At 45.3% G+C, this 13,993-nt stretch overlaps 1 long non-coding RNA gene across 2 annotated transcripts in view; it reads left to right on the top strand.

Annotated features, from left to right (window-relative positions):
- The window catches only part of LOC121057479, a 144,191-nt gene extending 140,920 nt beyond the window's left edge, over positions 1 to 3,271 (top strand). Inside the window, exons 6-7 of one of the 2 annotated variants that reach the window (XR_005813806.1) lie at positions 995 to 1,998; positions 2,374 to 3,271. This is a non-coding gene — a long non-coding RNA (uncharacterized LOC121057479). Of the gene's footprint in view, positions 1 to 994 lie in introns of both variants that reach the window. The other variant, XR_005813804.1, reaches the window with a different exon arrangement.
- The last annotated feature ends 10,722 nt before the right edge of the window (positions 3,272 to 13,993 follow it).

Consider the following 13,993-nt stretch of genomic DNA (forward strand, 5'->3'; position numbering starts at 1 on the left):
CCTCTTCAGACTTCACTGTTTGAACAGAGAGTATCAAACTACTCAATTGTCATTTGTCTATTCCATTCGTCTCTGTTGCCTGTTGGAAATGACTGGTGAGCACATACGCCCCCGAATGGCTGCACAGCCACTAATTAGCATATATATTGTTTGTCCTGGTACAAATTTATAGCAAACAGCAATATTTTACACTCCAGTAAAGTTAATAAATGAGGCTTTAGGCTATAAAAATTTCATGTTCTTTTGTGCAAAGGTCAATTATAAATAGTTAAGCACATATACATCCAAAAGCTCTGGGCTCCAGCACTGGAAGAATAAAATATATTTTGATCAGTCCACTTGCCAGCTGGACCCATGCCTCTCGTGCAGCCTCTGAGACACCTTTCTCCAAATGGCCATTCAGCTGTAGAGTGCTTTTGGCCATGAGATGACTGAGGTCACGCTTTAGCTTACAGGAGGAAGATGCTCTGAAATGTTAGAGGTACGCTAGGATCACACTGAGCCAGGCTAGCGGAGATTTTAATGGTTAGAGTTGTCTTCTCTGAGAAGTTCTGGGGCTGCAAAATCAGATGCATACACTCAACAGTGCCGCTGATGCTGTTAAGGACAAAAAGTCCTTAGGGAGAAGCTAAAACTAAGGAATATGAAAGCCCTTCCTCATTTTCCATATGCAATAAATGTGGGTTTAAAGATATCTTTTATTTGTATTACGGGAACATGTAGGAGCTGCATTGTGCTCGATGCTATAAATATATAGAAGAGAGGTGGCCTGTGTTTTAAAGGGCATCATCTGCATATGAGTGATGGAAGGAGAGGTTCTGCAGTCACATGCGTTATTACTAATATAATTCCTTTATATTACAGCTTCAACAATAAGACTCTATCCTGTTATATGGGGTCATATGTGAACACAGATAAAGACAGACATGTCTCCTCGGGACTGAGAGCTTATAAGGCAGGGATCAATGACATGGATATCTTATTTCCATTCCAGGTGGAGAGGAAATGCATTGGCATTTCCTGCAACAGCCTTCTTGAGGTTGGAGGTATTAAATCACAGAAACTTTTTGAGGGATCGTGGCAAAGCTGGTCTGTGACAATGTGACAAGGAAATTCGATCAGAGGACATGGAGATTATAGGATAGACTAGACTGAGCAGAGGATGCAAGCAGCTGCTTACTGGAAAGAGACACCGTGAACAAGGGCATCTGAAGACGACACCGCAGGTGGTAAGGAATAGAGAAGTCTGGAGCCCAGATCACGGAGGAAGCAGTGTTAAACAAACTGTCACCCAGCATTTGTCATCAATGTTAACCTGGTAACCAGGCAACTGAGAGATATGTAAGAAGCTCACTGCTTCATCCAGAGTGAAGGGATGTGTTTGGAGGAGATGAGAAAGGGCTTAAGAGCTCTCTGATTCACGGGATCAGCAACCCATCATCAGGGGCTGTCGGGCTGGCAAGCAGGACACACTCACACACGTGCTGACTTTATAGGATAGATTAAGGGTGAGGCAGGAAAGCATGGAAATGAAGGGAAGAAATCAGCACAAATGGGAACTGTACCAAAGAGCTGAAGCTTCAATTATTGCTGTCATTAGTTACCTCTCAACAATTCCTGTAGTTGTCCCAACTGCAGTATTTCACATTGGTTTACTGCATTCCCTCTACCTCTCCAGGGATGTGCATCCAGTGTGTCTCTGTGAAGCTTTGTTCTCAGCTACAGGACATATTCAGCCCCACGTATCATCCCTCCACTGCCCAGAGACCACATCGGACATCATCAGCTTCAACAGAGGGAAGGAGAGCCACCAGACACCAAACAGCAGCAGGTGGGGATGGAGGAATAAAGATGTTGAAAAGAACTGTTGACATCCAGAGACCGGTTTGTCTTTGCAGACAGGAGACCTTTTAGTTGGACTGGTTTCATACAGAGAATGGTTTGAAGGTCCTGTACAAGAGAAGAGAAGTTTGGCAGGAAACAGAAAGCTGCGTACAGGTGAGATGAAATCAGGAATGCGTGGCACATGAAGAGACATGGAAGGGTCTGGGGACAGAGGAAGGGGTTTGGAGAAGGGGTAGGGTGAAGGGGGAGATGAAAGGGTTGTTAACACCCTGCGTGCATCCTGAAAGGAGAACGCAGCACTCAAAATTTGGCTTTCCCACTCACCCGGCCGTGTGAGCAGAGGGTGTGCAGAGTTCCTCGCTGCCATCTCTCTGTGCAGAGCAGGAAGGAGGCACTCTACACACCATGGCCTTCTGTTACGGGCTTAATGATAAAGTTGGCTGAAGCTGAACTATTTTCATTATAACAGCCTGTGAATTCATTTCCCTGCGTTTCAGCCCAATCCATTTTTTTCTGCTTGACATTAAGGAAGCTCTGCTGCAGCAGGCAATCCAGTAGAGAGCGATAACAGGATTGGAAAGGAGAGGCGGTCACCCAAGGTCAGCAGAAGCCTTTGGCTGCCAGTGCCAGGGTGGCTCAGCAAAGGTCACCGCAAATGGGCAGAGACGTCTGTTTTGCAAAAGGCTGCTCAGCATACACAGTGGGCCGGGCCCAAGTCATCAGGGGGGATTCAGTTATGCGTCTGGCACCCAGAGAAGCAAGGGATGCTGATGTCTGCACTTGGTCAGGAGGAGACAAAGCTCAGCAAAGAAGACAATGCAGCTGTGACTGTCATGTTGGCTTTGCTTCATTTACGGTGCCTGTTAATTATACGAGGCTTGTGTTGGGAACAGCTGGCAAGTTCCCTCCTTCTGTCCCGCTTCTGCATGCACTGGGTCGGTTGTGTTCTTCTCGGGATTTAAAAGTGCCAGGACTGGGAGGGATTTGTTAACTGACTCTTTGCCACAAAGGTGACTCAAGTCAGACCCAGGAGGTCCATGGAGCTGGATGCCAGTCAGCTGGTCCTGACCTCTCTTCTTCGTTCCTCTCGTTGTGTGTCCGGGCACCAGTTCTCATTCTGCTTCTGGTTGTGCCACTCCCCAGTTTTAAACTGAGCTGTGAAACAATTTCATTTCAAACCATACAAGCTGACCAAAGGAAAAGAAGGAAAAAAATAATTTCAGATATGGCTGCTACAAACCTAGATCCTCCACATTGTATATAGTTTAGTGGTTTTGCCTTTTAAAGGTTTGGAATTGCTAGAGCCATGGGGGGAAACAATTCAGAAGTTTAAGGCACAGAACTTTTGTTACTCCCTCTAACTCAGGAGAGGTTATATTTGTTAGGCAGTGGTGCATTAGTTACAGGAGGGCTCACTTTCAGAAAATGTCTACACAGCTGTTTTCAGACATAACTCTTGGGATTTAAAAAAAATTAAATAAAGTTTGCTGAAGACTTTGAATACAGCCTGGATCTTATTGTATAAGAGGAAAGGATTGCATTTCCCCACCTGAGAACAAAATCTAGTCTGGAAGTGCTGTTCTCGAACAAAAATGACAAGCCTTGTGACAGCACATCTCTTTCACAAGGGAAGTTAGCAGAAGTCCTGCCAGTTTGCTATTCTAGCAAAATGAGCGGAAATCTGCCTGAAGAAATCCAGGAAAAATGGGTATAGTAATACCTTGCATTAAGAAGAGTTTTGGATGAGCGTGGCCACTGATTGAGAAGAAAACAGCCATAGGACTGTCCTCTACTGAGACAAATTCACGTCCAATGGTTCTTGGTGTCAGCCAAGGTGTCTTTAAACTTGCCAGTGATGCTATGGGTCAAAGCCCTCTCCTAATGTTGCAGAAAGCAGTTGGACACCAAAATGCTGAGGGCTGGACACTGCTGTAGCAAGGACACAATGAGAGAAGCACCAGCCCCAGCACCCTGGAGGCAGGAGGAGATGTCAGAGGAGGGCAGCCCTGCCAGAGCACCCCCAGCTCTGCTGCTGCCATTTTACCCTGCAAGTGGGGCTGCAGGCCCGCAGAGGGGGCTGGAAGGAGCCTGAGGAGTGTGAGAGGGGTGTCCTGTGACCCACAACATCTCCTGTAGCTCCGACTATGCCCGTCTGGCCAGTTGATACAGGTTAGCTGTCCACTCTCTCACCTGGCTATATTAACCCCTCAGGAGTTCAAAATCTCATATAGATTCAGAAATTTGGAAGCTCAGGCTGTTCTCATCGAAGCTTTCAATGTTATTATCTCTGCTACTCAGAGGTAGATTCCAAACACCCTCAGGAATTCACTTTTAATAAATGGTTGTGGGGCGAAGAGGTGGAGAGCATCCAGCACAGCCCCTGTTATTATACTTTCCCCTTGCTCAGTGCAGCTCTTGCTCAAATATTGGAGCCATAGGGGGCTGCTGGTGGTGATGGGGAGCTTATTACAGTTCATTTCTCATCCAAATTAAAATCAGCACATTTGGTTCAACTTGCTGGTGCTGACTGAGCGCTTTTGCTGGAGCAGAGTAAGACTAGTGGTCCTTGGAAGGGACAAATATGGGAGGTGGACACTAGAGACTCGCTACCTGAGAAGATAGAGGATCACTGATTGCAGAATTAAAGCACAAATTACCCCCCTCCTGTTCCCACCAAAGTCAATAGTCAAGCTTGGGAAGCAATGGGACTGCCTTCAGACTGCAGGCTTGTGAGGATGTGATGTAGCGAGTGCCATCTACATCTGGAGAAGGCTAAAGCAGAAAAAAAACTGCTAGTCCTAAGTCAGTTGGCAATAGGCACGGCCACCTGAGTGCCACAGCTTGGCTGGATAACTGAAATGTTGGTCAAACCGTGTCTCTCCTGGCAGCATACCTCCCCTGAGGCCTGGGCTGCTCCCAGGCTCCGCTGGGCCCCCTCGGGTGTGCTGTACGAGAAGCAGCGATGGCACCCAGCTGTCTGCCCCAGGCACAGGTCCCTTTCGGTGGACAACAGCAGCAGCTGAAGGCAGTTTCCTCACTGCGGCAGGATCCGGCCTCTCCAGGCAATGCGAGAAGAAGGTGGGAGGAAGCGGTAAAGCCCTTATCTGAGTCATTTGAGTGACTTGCAGAATTCATTTGACTAAGCAGCTGAAGGCACTCGGAGGGTTGTTTTCTTCTTGTTGGTTTTTCTCCCAGCTCTGCTATCTGTGACAGAGATTTCCCATGTTTCACTTGCCCAGCCTTTCAAATCATACACACGATGTACATGCACACACACAGGCTGATGTTTTCAACATCTTTACCCTTTCTCCCATGAGCATCCTCAGCTGTCAGTACCCAGGTAAATTTAACTTGCCTGTGTCCTTGACCACACCAAGGAGTGAGATGCAAATGGCCCATGTGGCTTATTCCCAAGTCAGAATACGGCCTCAGCCTCTTCAGTGGGAACGAGTCAGTAGTAGTGGGGCTTCTCTTCACTGCTGTTCAGAAATCTGAATTACAGATGCTTCCCTTTGAAATCTCCTTTCACCTGGGAGTAGAGCCGTGGGCTCCAAGGTTTATTTTATATTTTATATTTTACTATTTTATTCCAATTCTTTCTTTCTTGTCTTCAAAAGGTGCTTCTCACAATGCAGGGGGAGGATCTATTTCTTAGTTTAAGAGGGAAAAAAGTAAATGTGGAACAATACTTGACAAAATAAGCCTATAAGGGAAACTCTTCCTGCAGTTTTACTTTTTATTGCAAGTTATTATGTACACCTCCAGCTCTGACATTATTTTATAATCCAAAATACTGCCACTCAGTAAAAAAAAAAAAAAAAATTAAATACAAATATGTTATTACCTCTTTGCCTTGCTTAATAATGGACACCTTAGGTAGGGTTCTCCATAAGGTCTAAGCAGCTGGTGTCTCTGCTGAGTTCTACAGCTGCTCTTGTCCCCTGTTCCGCTCAGATCTATATGCTGTAGCACCTATTTACTCGGCCAAGAGCCAGAGATCCCAGCTGAGGGGGAATTTTAAGCCTATGAAGCTATTTATTGTCATCTATATAAAGCTTCTGACATCAATTTAATTTCCTGTTTTTATTGACCCATTTTGCACTTCTGAAGTAGATTTGCAAAGCCTGTTAGGGACAGGTGTGCTCCTGTGTCCTGCCAAAATGTCCATGCTAAATGTCCACAGTGCTCCCAAAGAGCACAACCGAGAGGCATCACCTTGGCTCCAGCTTATGGCACCAGCTGCAGCACACCTTGTCCCCAGAGCCCAGTGGTGGGCAGCCTTGGGGACAGGCAGTGGCAGGGATGAGGGGGAAGGACCGGGATAGACCGAGAAAAAGGAAGGAAAATAAGATCACAGAATCACAGAATCATCTAGGTTGGAAGAAACCTCCAAGATCACCTAGTCCAACCTGTGACCTAACACTAACAAGTCCTCCACTAAACCATATCACTGAGCTCTACATCTGAACATCTTTTAAAGACCTCCAGAGATGGTTACTCAACCACTTCCCTGGGCAGCCCATTCCAATGCCTAACAACCCTTTCGGTAATGAAGTTCATCCTAATATCCAACCTAGGATATAAGATAAGAGGTGATCTGCTCTGATGGATCAGGACGGAAAAACAGGATGGAAGAACAGGAGACTAAGATGGGGCTAACATAAAGAGAGAGTGATGGAGCCAGAAAGCGTAAAGATTTGTGAGAGGAAAAGAAAATCAAAAAAGAAAGAAAAAATGAGTCTGAGGAAGACAAAGGAAGAAGGAAATGTGTAACAGAAATAGCTTGTACTGGAGCTTCAGGGTTTGGTTTGCAGGTAAGGGTTCTAGAACTGCCTCTGGAGGCTTTTCTCACTCCATACACAGACTTTAGGGCTCTCCCTGCTGCTGATGGTCTGGTTGGAGGACACTACATCAGCTGCAGTGTTCCTCACTGGAGAAGAGCATTTACTCTGAGAGAGGGCTCCTCATTTTCAGGGCAAGTCAGGAGGTGGCTCTGAGTTCAAGAAAGCCATCTTAGGCTTTTCTACACTGACAGCAACTCTCCGGCCTCGGTGTGAACACCCAGCTTCAGCTCCAGGCCTTGCTGGCTGTTCATCCTGCCCAGGCCCAGCCTTGCCCACCACAGGCCCACATGGCACCGTTCAAGGCAAGGCCCCTGACAGGGCGCTCGCAGCTAAGCAGGCCCTGAACAGGCTACCACACGCCATCCAGCCCTACCAACAGCTTATGTTTTCAGGTTCTAGCTTACAGCTGGGGTTTGTATGTTACAGATGTTGTGGATGTCACACACGCAACAAAAATGCAGTCAATGAGGCAGCAGGGATGGAGGGAGAGTCTGTACAAATATTTAGTGAAATTCTGCCATTATTACTCTGTGACTGAAACACAGATCTCCAAGGAGGCTTCCAAGGAAAGTACATCAATCTATTTAACTGTCTTTTAACAGACTTGGGTCTGTGAATACACCCATTCCTGGGCCTGGAGAGCTCTAAGCCACATGAATCTGGGCAGAGAGAACAACCTTTTGCTGCTTTGCTTGGAGTTGCAGCCACCCACGGTACCTGCTGAAATAAGCTCTCCCCCACTCCTCCAAGCTCCCCACTGTCACAAACCTCCTTGGATTTCCAATTTAACTCCTCCAGGGAGAGTGCACTGGGAAGGAAGGACCATAAGCTCATAAGCTCACTGAATGAATCTCTTAATCACTGTCATTTTGGTCCTGAAAAAAAAAGAAAGAAAAAAAGAGCCAAAACAGCGGTATGCTTTTTTTTCAGACAAATGGAAGTTCAGAAGTGAACTCCTTCTCCCTTCATTGCATCACATTCCTCTTGAGAAATCTTGTTTGCTGAGATGATTATGTACATATATATATATACGTGTGTTTTGTTTTTTTTTATAAAGCATTTTTCCTTCCTCTGATATTTTTTTTCATATTCAGCAAGGTGAAAATGTTTTAGAGGAGAGGGAGAAAAATATTGTGTGTGCCAGGCTTTGAAACCTTCTTGGCTAAATATACCTGCAGCATGCTCACAGAGACCCAAGCCCAGGACATGGTTTGATAGCCCGGGATGTCACCCTCTATCAGCTTGGGCTAAGACGAAGAGGGCTTTTGTCTGTCACCAGTGCTGCGTCCAGAATAAGGCCAGACTCAGGTTTCCATGTCTCTACTGATTCAGCCATACTCACATTGGCATCAGTCAGATGCCCCCGTTCCAAGCTGGTCAAAATGTAAGGAAAACTGGGTGTCATCAGCAGACCTCACCCACTATGAAGTATCTTAGTTAGATGAATGGATAAATGGATACAGTCTAAATTATTCTCCATGTTAAACTGTCATAACACATTCAGGGTCCAGAGGGCAGAATTAACCCATCTTGCTGCTTGCTGTGATGTTCTCAGCATTTAATGATGTTCAAGCTTGGCCTGGTGATCCTGTGCACTCCTTCTGAGTGAATTGCCTGTAGATTTCTTATGGTTCCTCTGAGATTTTGGACACACAATTTATAAAGATTCTTTCTTCTTGCTGTTAATTGTCCTTGGGTATTTCACCATGAGGTAAAAGCTCTGCCTGGGAGAAAACAATCTTTGAAGAAAATACTAAAGTAAAATGGCAGAAAGCTCAGCAGCTGCAGTGACATTACCTGCACGCCATGCCCAAAGAGAAGGAAAGGTGTGGGTGAAAAGCTGATCCCTAACTTTCATCCTTGCAGTGGGCTTCCTACATCTGAGGAAGGTTTTCCCAGATTTGTGAAATAAAAGAAATGCACAGAACTCCCTCCATCCTGTGCTTCCTCCCCCATCTGGATTAAAATTGTGCATTCAGAAAGCAAGCTGAAATGGATTCTGTTTAATAAATTCTCTTTGAAAGCTGGAAAGAGTTTTGCAGCCAGCAGAGGAGGGAAGCTCTTGAACAGCCTTCCAGCAGGAGGAGTGGGTGGCAAGCAGCAGCCTGACTGGTTTTATGATGAAGCTTGATCAGTTTATGAGTGGGATTGTGTGGTGCAGTTGCCTGAGATAGGGGACTGGATGTAATGACCTTCGAGATCTCTTTCCGTCATGTGTTCTTCGACTGCAATGAAGTCACAGAATATAATAGACACAGCTCTTTTTTGTTGTTGTTGTTCAAGCTACTTCAGCTTACACCAGCTGAGAATCTGCCCTAGCGTGGCCAAAGTCAAGGCTGGCAACCTTTAATCCTTGTAATGTGTGATAACACCTCAGCCCTCTTTGCCCACACCTGGTTTCCTGATAATACCAATGATGTCTTTATTCCACAATGTCTTTTTCTATTGTAGAGATGTTAGCAATGGCCTATCTGGTGGTCACATTCAAATATGTATTTTTTCCCTTTGTCTGGGCAATAACAGATACCTTGAAAGAGCAAGGATGGTGGTGAGAGTGTCAGGTGGGGTCACGAGGCACAGGCGTTCCACAAAAGGAAGCAAAATAACGATGAGAAAATACCTCAAAACACTTTCCAGAAATAACAGCCTAATTAATACAGCTGTTGTTTGCTCTGTGGCTGAACCTCCTTTTCCAATGCTTGGGAATGACTACGGGGGAATATGAGAGGGGACTCAGCTTTGTTTCTGAGCTTCAGTCCTAACAACCTGCTTTGATAGAGAAATGTATATGAAATCAGGGAGACAGATACACAGCGTGTGAACTCTGGGTTGTGTCAGAACTAACCAGCGCAACATGAACATGGGATTCAGAGTACTAACAATGCACTGCCTATTATATACATATATATCTCACAGAGGGACAGTGTGCCCCCAGTCAAAGTGCTAGATGGACTACAAACAGAACAAAAAAAAAAAAAAAAAAAAAAAAAAAAAAGGACAACCTGTAGAAGCTTACAATTCAAGTAAGTTAAGACACAGAAAAATAATTCCAGGAAAAAAAATATTTGGCAAAGAAATCCAACGAATTAATGACCTCAGTTGTGGGAAGATAATTCACAGGAAAGCAAAATGAGTCTAATAAATTAGAAAGCAGCAAAATTAGCCTAATAAACCTTTGGCTAGAAGTTAATCACTGCAGCGCACAGGTGCGATGTAACTTCCCTGTGGGTGACCCTGAGCATGGAGCATGATGCAGCGTGGATGTACCAGTCTGAATGTGGCAGAGCTGGGAGGAAAGTGGGAATTAAGGGTTTATTTCACTCCGTTGTGAAACTCTTGCAACCCATTGCTCATCAGCTAACAGATGTCTCTGTGTGTGCCCAGCCCGTTCCTGGTAGGAGACGGACACCACGTTTGTAGATCTAGCTGTTAAACTTTGTACGACTTCCAGCTTAGTAGGGCTTTTTTCCCAGTTTCTGTGGTCAGCCAAAATGGCATCTGTTCTGCTCTTGTTTCTCTAGAGGTCTTTAGGGATCTGCTGTGCATGCACTGCTGGTCTACACTGGCAGTGCTGGACCCATCCCTATGCACTTGAGGATACCAAAAGCAGGATCTCATTTTATCACCCCATAAAATAAACTTGTCCAAGCTGCACAGAAAAGCAAACCCAGTTGCACTTTTTTTTTTTTTTTGGCTCAATTGTTGCTATGTGCAGCAACTCAAGGGTACTAAAGGTTGTTGTTTCTCCTATTGCCCTGCATTGCTGAGGAGCACCTCTATGTTTGGCATGGGAATGGCAGCAAGGTGTCCCTCCATCTGCCCCTGTGAAGGGACAGGTTAGGACAGGGAGCTATAACAGGTCAGCAGCAGGACTCTGCAGCTGCAAAGTGTGGCATTGGAGGAGGGAGTGGAGTCCCCAGGCAGGCATCCTCCTCTTGCCAGCACTCACAGTAGCGTGTTCTCTGTGCATCCCCACTGCTAGTGAAGAAAAACTTGAAGTGCTGTCTAAAACTCCACTTTTCCTAAACCTCAGCAGCTGCCCAAGGACACTGGTTCACTTAATTGCTGTATCAGTGCATTCAAAGATACTCGCTATCTCGCTGTCGGCCCCAGCGAAACATGTATTATCTATTTGTCCTTGAAACCAGCCCGCCCCTTGCAAAGTGATTAAAGTAGTCGTGTGCCAGATGAACCATGCGCATCTTTTTTTCTTTTTTCTTTTTTTTCCTGCCCTCCCCAGTAGAAATCATCCCCCCCACCTTCACACCAGTCACGACAGAGCTTCTTCCTTGCAACTTATTATGTTTGCACTCGTTTGTTTTCCTTCAGACAGTCTTTGAGACATTGGATCCACTGACCTCTGGCAAAGGAACAGGAACAACACACACTTTTATACTGGCACTAGGCAGTAGCAGTGACAAATTGGCTTAGTTTTCTGCCTGACACTGGGGGGTGTGAGTAGGGAGAGGGGGTTTTATCAGCCCAGAGTTACTTATGCATCTAAAATGGGCTTTGTAATCTCCCTTCTCTGCTGTTATTTAAAGGATATATTTGGGTTTCTCTGTTACGGTCTGGGAATGAAGAAAGTTTTGCCCAAATGGATGGAACCTTCTGGTGGGAAATAAACTTGCTATCATGATATGCTGAGATTTTTTATTTTTTTTTAACGTCTAAATATACATGTTCAGTTGTGTATGGATGTACTCAGCTATGCTAGAAACAGGAACAGCAGACACATCCACAACCACACTTTCCAGCACAAAAATATCGAGCCATCTACCAGTGAAAAGAGATTAGGCGGTGTGGTGTGTTCAGCCACAAACACTTCCCAAACCTACGGGAACATTTTGGAAAGAAAGTACTTTCCTCGCTTCACTCCTAAACTGAGTGCAAACAGCCCAGTTGATGGAGGGCTCTGGTTGATGCTTGAAAGTGCAGAGAGATAATAGAGATGATTTTGGCTTCGCTACAGCCTGTTTGGGTAGCACCCCTCCTGTCCCTGCCATGGGCCATCCATATCTGTGGGGGATTCCTGGCAGAACGGCACAGGAACTACACCAAGAGAGTCAATGCGTGTGGAACTCAGTCCTGACCTCTGCAAAGCCACACACAAAGATCTACTGAGGAAGAGCACTCTCTGACAGCTAGCTGTTGTTGCCTTTACTATATTCCTCATTGATTTAAAAACGCTAGGGAAAGGTTATAACATTTGAGGTCTTCTCTGTAAGAGTCTGTATAGCCATTTCTGAAGGGACACCTTTGTACTTGACCATCCATCTTCTGTTCTGGCTGGGCTAGCTGCTGTTGTTCTGAGGATGATCCATGCCAAAAACTGTTCATCTCAGTTTAGTGCGCCCTCAGAATAACATTTTCACTGTTCCCATGTTGCAGCTATGTCCCAACCTCAAAGGGGTGATCTCAATGCATCCTCCTCATAAATCTGCTGTTGTGTTCCCTCCTCCGCTTTCTTTTTTGTGGCTGATGTTATCTTCTGTTATCTTAATTACATGCTTTAAGGATGCCTGCTGCACAGATCATTGATGGAGTTTGATGTTTGTTAATATCACGTTGCGTTATGGAAATCTGGTACATTAAGACCTTGGTGTCTTTCCAAATTATTCTGAAGATATAAAAAACTTAATAAGCAACCCACTTAAACTAATACAGACTAATAGGCTGAGAAGGGAGGAGGTGAGCTTGGGAACCTGATTGTTTGGGGGGTTGTAAGTAAAATGATTTGAAGAGCCCTTGATTGAGACTTGCTGTTTAAGGTCACGATTTGGCATCAGAATTAAGGTTAGTACTGGTGGGGATAGTAGATACCAGTTTGTGGTCAAATCAAGTCAACCTTCATGCTTGTATTTAATTTTTCCCCAACCAGCAATTTGTCTTTAAATGCAAACACTTAGCTAAATCAGGTGCAGATGGTTGTTTTTATCAAATGAATGCTGTTTTATCACTTTAAAAGCTTTTGTTTTTAGTCAAGTGAAGGAAGTGGGCAGCACTCCCTTGTTTTTGAAAGAAGAAGAGCATATGCTTTTTAATTTGAAATGTAGCACTAATAGCATTATCCACAGGGGGATAGGCTGTGCTATTGTGGATTGTGGATAATGCATTTACGCTCAAATATCCTTTATTCCCTCCTGAGTGAAAGAATTTAACAGCATATTGTATTACCATGCCACGGAGAATATAGTTTACTCTTAGAATGAATTTTTTGACAATCTCAACTCTGTTTTTGTTTTGGTTTTGTTAATTTTTTAAGGAAAATTCTTGATGAATGTTCTTATAACACCGTGCTGAAAAATACCCTCAGCCTACCATGAACAATGAAAAAAATACTGTTGGGGTGAGATGTGGAGATAATGCAGTCAAGAGCCAGAGACAGTTTCAAAAATAGCTTTTCCGACACATCCCTTTTTTGCATTTGTCGGTCTCTGCTCTCTTCTCACCAGACGTTGGTGCTCATGCTACAATGGTGCCAAGCTGGGGATGCTGTGAAGCGGAGAGAAGGAAGCTTGAGACGAGGAAACTCAGTCCATTTGTGACTTTCTGTAGCAAACTCCTTTTCCCCAGGGCTGTAAGACAAATGGTTTAATAACCCAGAATGCTGTGCTCTTTGCTTCGGCAAAGTTGACTCTCTGCATTCAGCCTTACCCACAGGTATCTCCAGCAACCTCCTGGGAAAATGCTGAACAAACGGAGATCGCGGCTTGGAGGCCCGGGGCTGGCCTTGCATTGTTTGCTTTTTATTGTAAGGCTTATCTCACTGTGTCATATGGTTAAAAACTGGAGCCTTGCCTCCAAGATAGCAGTGGGAAGGCAAGAAAGCTTGTGCGCATTTGTCTTCAGGTCAGTTTTATAAATGAATGTACTGACGCAGCCCTCAACAAAATGCGAGGGAGAAACTATGAGCAAGAGAGAGCGAGAACAAGTCCCAACTTCTTTTCTGTCATGTGGCTTTCTGGAAATGAAAAATGTGAACGCTGCTCTCAGGCTCTCTCACCAGAGAATTGGCCGTGCTCCAGAAATGCTGTGGAGTGCTGGGCTAGGTACGTCCAGCCCGACAAGGCGAGGGCAGCCCCAGCTAGCTGAGCTGCAGCTGCAGTTGGGGAATGAAACAGGGTTCTGTGCTCAGCTCTCATCAGCCCACAGGGTCTCGGGATGTCCTGGTGGTGTCAGAGACACCGAGCCAAGCCTTCCAGAGACATTGGACTAAGGATGGGGAGCTCGGTGGGAAGAACGCATCGTGATGGCCAAGTGGCATGGGGGTTTTGAAGACAACCTGGGCTCTGAGTGCTCAC

Source organism: Cygnus olor, chromosome 19 (assembly GCF_009769625.2).
Source record: "Cygnus olor isolate bCygOlo1 chromosome 19, bCygOlo1.pri.v2, whole genome shotgun sequence".
Lineage (NCBI taxonomy): Eukaryota > Metazoa > Chordata > Aves > Anseriformes > Anatidae > Cygnus > Cygnus olor.